This window comes from Camelus bactrianus, chromosome 11, assembly GCF_048773025.1.
Source record: "Camelus bactrianus isolate YW-2024 breed Bactrian camel chromosome 11, ASM4877302v1, whole genome shotgun sequence".
NCBI lineage: Eukaryota > Metazoa > Chordata > Mammalia > Artiodactyla > Camelidae > Camelus > Camelus bactrianus.
In genome coordinates this window covers 16502878-16508689 of record NC_133549.1, presented here as the reverse complement: position 1 = coordinate 16508689, position 5812 = coordinate 16502878, and positions in this window count along the sequence as shown.

Here is a 5812-nt window from a genome sequence, read left to right as displayed (position 1 = left end):
GCCCTTTGTGAGGCTGGTTAATAGCTTCCGTGTGCACCTCTCTCCCTTGGGGACGGTTAGCCCCTCCTCGGGGCACAGCCCCCCTTCTGTGCCCCTGGGCCCCTCAGGGAGCCCACCGTCCTTCCTTCCTGCCCTCGGCACCCCAGGCAGAACAGAAAGAGTGCCTCACCATCCAGACCAAAGAAACAGCATTAAACATTCCACACCATGTGTCAGTGTTGGCTCAGCCTCCTGAGTCCACCTGGGGAAGTGTTGCGACGTACTCCACCGGCAGGCAAAGTTTTCTGCGTATAGCAGTCCCCAGCACAGCCCCATCCAGGAGCCCTTCGCACGAAGGAGCTTCTGAAAGGATGTGGGCGGTCCGCTGTGTGCACGAGTGTTTGTGAATGTGCTGGCATGTGTGCATTGTGCTCGAGGTGTGTGTATGCGTGCGTGTGCACACACAAGTCTGTCGTGTGTGGGTGTGTGTTGTGACAAGACGTGCAAGGGTGGGAACGTACTTCCGTGTGTGCTGTGTTTGTGAGTTGGGTGGTGGGCACGTGGATGAGCATGTGTACACGTGTGAGTGTGGGTGTGTAGTGTGCCTGCGTCTGTGCCTCGTGCGTGGATCGCAATGGCTGTGAGCACGTGTGAGTGTGCACATGTGAGTGGGGGGGTCTGAGTGGTACATGTATGTGCAGTGAGTGCACGTTTGTGCTGCGTGTGTGGGCCCTTCACAGAGCAAGTGCGACGCCCCCAGCCATGGCCTCGCTGGGCGCACCTCTCTAACTTGCGGGTGGAGGCCCAGTGGCCGCACAAGGGCCTTAATCAGCCCTGAAGACTCAGGAGCAGGAGCAGGGACAGGGCCTCCTCCCAGCGGTTCCGCGAGGACGTGTCGCCATCTGACCCGAGGGTGGATGGGCGCCCGCTGCCTGGCCTGGAAATGCAGGCACGGCCAGCACCATGGGTGCAGGGAGACTTGGCACCATAACTGGATTAAGGGCACCCCGAAGACCCCCGACTCCTGCAAGAAGCCTGCTGAGCCGCCTCTGGGAGCCCCCGCCCCGGGGCTGCTGGTGTCTGCACAGCCGGGTCAGCGGTGGGTGGGTGCTGGACCGGGGCCCGGGCCACAGCTCTGCTCCTCATCCTGCCTGCCTGGCCCAGCTCTGAGAGGCCCAGACAGTCGAGGAGAGCCCTGGACTCCAGGAGCCCCCCGGGAACAGAGGTCAGCTCAGAGGAGTGAGCGCCAGGCGGGAGGGTGGGGCAGGCAGAGCCCAGGAGTGGCCTCCGGGGGGCCCTCGGGGCAGGATTCCATCCGCAAAGGCTGCCATCCAGGGGGCTCACTCATTGTACTGGGCTCCGTGCAGGGTGAGGGTGACAGCCGGCAGTGACTGTAGCTTTGGGAGGACTGACCTCTGCCAGCCCGGGGGCCCTGGCAGGTGTACAGCCCCACATGAGCGGGCCACGTCTGCCCCATGGGCACCCAGTTCTCGTCTGCAGTTCTGCCCCTGCCCCACGACCCTCGGAGCCTCTAGGCAGGGGAGGGGGTGCTGCCAGGCCTCTGGCCTCACTGCTGCTAGCAGCTGGACATAGGCTGACCAGCCAAGACAGGCCTGAGCCCAGGGCAGTGGGTGTGCGTGCTCTGGCTCTGAGGACGGCCACTCCCTCCTGGGGGACCACTGACCAGCCTAGACAGCCCGGGTTCATCTCTGACCAGAGGCTTCGACAGAAGCTTTCACTGCATGATTTAGCATCAAATGGGCACCTTCGGGTCCTAATGCTGCCTGTTAGGTCCAACAACAAAGAATGTTCTGGAGACTGCAAGCTGGGGGGGGAGACTGGCCCTGACAGAGACCAGCTCTGCATCCCCCAAGAAGATGGGACAGAGGGGACGGGGCAAGAGCACAGGGAGCGGTGCCATGGGAGCCATGCCAGCTGTGGGGGTGGGGGATACGGTGCTGATGGGCACCTGGAGAGGCCAGTTGGGGGTGGGGAACAGAAAGGTCAAGTTGGAGGGTCATGGGGACCAACTCTGAGAGCTCTGGTCACTCAGGAGGGTGGGCGCCACAGGAAGGGGCGCACAGGAGGCCCCAGCATGAGTGAGAAGCGCATTCCCCAGATGTGACCCTGTGGCTACTCCTGGGAGGCAGGTGTCCATCTCCCAGTGAGGCAGGTCTGCCTGCAGGCATGAGGGTGGGCGGCAGGAAGGCTCCCACTTCCAGCTCCACAGGGCGGCCCCTGAGGGCCAGGAGGGAGGGGCTGTTGGATGCAGCTGGAGCAGATCCGAAGGCCTGACATCAGAAGTGACCATGTCCCTTTGTGGATCAGAAACCCGGTGCCCGGGCAGGGAGCTGGGTGGGGAGGTGCAGGGAGGGAGAGGACCTCTCCGGAGGACAAACAGGGGAGAGCTGCAAAAGCAGGAGGACTCCCCACCACTGGTCCACTGCTGAGACCACCTCTCAGAAGCAGGGAGTGGCATCAGCAGGGCACGGCCAAGGGCAGGGGGACCAGAGCAGAAGGCTTGCGGCTGGGGGCGGGGGGCGGCGGTGCCCGGAGCCCCAGCCTGGGGAGCGAGGCGCTGTGGGGTCCAGCAGGAAGCACGGGCGGAAGCTGTGAACTCCTCGAGGGCGGGCTGAGTGAGGCACTCAGTGCACAGTCTAAGGGGCACAAAAACTCAGTAAGACGAGTAATGTGACATAATGTTTTTAAAAACCAAAATTGCTGAAAAAAAATTCATAATGACCAGCATCAAAATTGGAAGTGGAGGCAGAATCAGTATGCCTGGTGGTTCCCCTGTGGCTTCAGGTCCCGCATGGGTGTTGGGGACGCCGGGCCGACATGCAGCTCAGATGGACAGTCCACGTCCAGCATCCGCCGGGGCCCCGCCAGAGCCCACGGCCAACACAGCTCCAGGGAACAGCGACAGCAGGAGTGACCCAGAACCAGGAAAGGCGGGCGCAGGGGTGCTGGGCACACTGGAATCCACTGCAGACAGAGGGCGGTTTCCACTTACCTCTTCTACCACAAACACTCAAAACTAGAAAACCAGGATTGCTGAAGTTTGAGCAGGGCAGCTGGAAGCTTCCATTGCGCTGGCTGCATGGCTGGGACCGGAGGACAGGCGTGCGCACCACACTCCACAAAGTGCTGCCACATCTGAGCTGGGGGCCCATGGAGGGTGTGCAGCCCTGTCCAGCCCCACTGCGCGGGTCCCGGAACCCTCCCAGAGTGTAGACGGAGGTCACACGGACAGCAGCCAGGCCTCCCCCCCGCACTCCCGCCCACCTCAGTGCAGCTAGCTCACACGTTGGGACTCGTTCAGTGACCGGCCTTCCCTAGCTTGTCGCCCCCCCCCCCCCACTTCCAGCTCAGACCATTCACGCTGGACGCTCTCCAGTGCCCCCCAGCCCCTCCGGGCACACCCAGGGCCCCTTCACCCTAAAGTCTCCACCCCCTGGCCTGCGCTCTGGTCTCTGCAAAACCCTGGTGACCAGGCAGCCCTAGCCGGGTGCCGTGCACGCAGCACCTGTCAAGCATTCAGCTCAGACTGGCGAGCAGTCTCGGAGAGGCCAAGTGACTTGCCCAGCCCCACACAGTCAGGATGGGCAGACCCACTTGTCTCCATGTCCCACTCCCCCGGTGTCTCCCTGGGCCCCACAGCATTCGCTGCTGCACCAGGTGAAGGAGGGACAAGGGGACTCATCCGTCAGCTGGGGACCTTCTCTGTGTGTCACCTGTGTGCCAGTGTCAGTCCCAGCTCACTGCCTGCTGCCCGCTGCACACACCCTCACAGCTCGAGAGAAGTTGGGAAGCTCTGGAGACCCCGCTGACCACCAGGTGGGCTGGGAACCCGGGGAGGGGCCCACCCGGAGCCACCAACGCCGAAGGAGGTGGAGGGGCGCCTCCCAGACCAGGGACGTGGCTTCGAGTGAATTCTTAAGGTGAAGCCTCCTTCGAGGCCTCCAGACTGAGGTCGTGGGGTAAAGACAGCGAACAAGTGAAGAGACGGTTCTCTCATTTGCTGCAAATGCACCAGAATGGGCGGTGAGTACAAGCGCCTGGGAAGGGCCGTGAACTTGCAGAATCCACTTCACCAGCTGCCGAAACGTCCTGAACGGAGAACGCTGGCCTCGGGCTCTGGGGGAGGGCAAGGGCCACCCCCAGCCAGCAGAGGAGGTCACGGCCGGCAGGCCCCACAGGAGCCCGGGGAGGAGGACAGGCCTGAGCTCCCAGTGAGGGGAGGAGCCCGTGCGCCGGTCAGACACTGGGGGACCCGGACCAGTGCGTCCCACAGGGACTTCTGGGAAAAGGAGAGGAAATAAGCCGCAATCAAAGAACAACTCACGGTGGAAATCAGAAAGTATTTTGACTTGAATGTTAAGGAAAATATGGCGCATTAGACCTTGTCGTTTGATCTGAAAAGTTCTCCCCACAAGAAAAGAAAGCTGTGCCTACGTGAGGGGCAGGTGTTAACCGGACCCCTTGCAGGGGCCATTTTCCAACACACACAAACATCAAACCATTATGTTGCACACCTGAAACCGAACAATGTCGTTATATGCCAATGGCACTTCAACTAAAAAGGTTTTAACCTTGTCTTGCTAAAACTGTGCTTAGAGAAAATGCATAGCTTTACATAAATTACATCTGAGTAGGAAAAAGATGACAGTGAGTTATGCATCTATCTCAAGAATTTAGGAAAATAATAGTAAATTAAACTCTCCCCCAAGTCCACCAAACAAAATAGTAAAGAGAAGGAATTAACAAAGTAACGTATTATTTGACAGAGTTGCACAGTCAGCATCACCCTGGCAGACCCGCTGGCGACGAGAGAAGGAGCCGGCAACAAGGGGGGGGGGCTGGGGGTCACCGCAGACCCACCGACACCAGCGAGGTGCAGACAGCGTGATGCCTGCAACTTCCAGCCAAGCTAGGAAAGCACAGCTTCAGGACCCTGACGTAAGGAAGGGTAGAGGCCGCTTAAGAGCTGTGTGACCACTGAAGACCCGAGCCAGTTGCCTAAAGCCTTCCCGTTCAGGGAGAGCCTTGGGTCCAGGTGGCCCGACCGCGTCACCAGAGAACTCCACGGACGTTTGAGAAAGAAGTCACGTGGCTTTTACAGGGTCCCTTCTGGAGAAGGGACCCCCAGTTGTTTCATGAGGTGCACGAAGCTCGCTCCCACAAGGACATCGTGAGAAAGACAGTGGCAGCCAGTGGAAGTGAGCGCAGCGGTCCTTCACAGAAGCCGGCCAGTCAGCTGGAGAAGCGCCTGCCGGGGAAGCAGAAGCAGCGTCTCAGTCAGGTGATGCGCCCCCGCCTGAGCAGGGGGCTGTCACCTGCTGCTCAGTCGTGATGCTTCAGCAGGGCGCTCCTCTCTCCCTCGACGTCATGACTCACAGCTGTCGGTGCTTCCCGCAGCCCTCTTCCGGGGCCTGGGGTCCGCCCTCCGTGGGCTGTGACGCCCCTGGCTTGGGGTCGGCTCCCCCACCAGCTGACAGTCTTGCCTGCGTCCTGTCTCTGTCCCCAGAGCCAAGGCACTCGGAGGTGGACCCCCAGCCACCGAGTCCAGCTCTGAACTCCAGGCCGAGACCGCACCTGGATGTCCACCAGGACAGCAAAGACCACCAGTTGTTGGGGCGGGGGGACCCCCGCAGTCAGGCTTGGGGAGGCAGGTGGTTTAGCCTGGGGAGCTCACACTGTGATGCCATCAGAATCACACAGTGTTGGGATGGAAAGGTGGGGAGGGGGTTAGAGACGCAGCTCCTGACCAGCCACTGGTGGTGGTGGGGTTGTCCTCAGGGGCAGACAGGACCAGGGTCCCCTCCCTCACTCT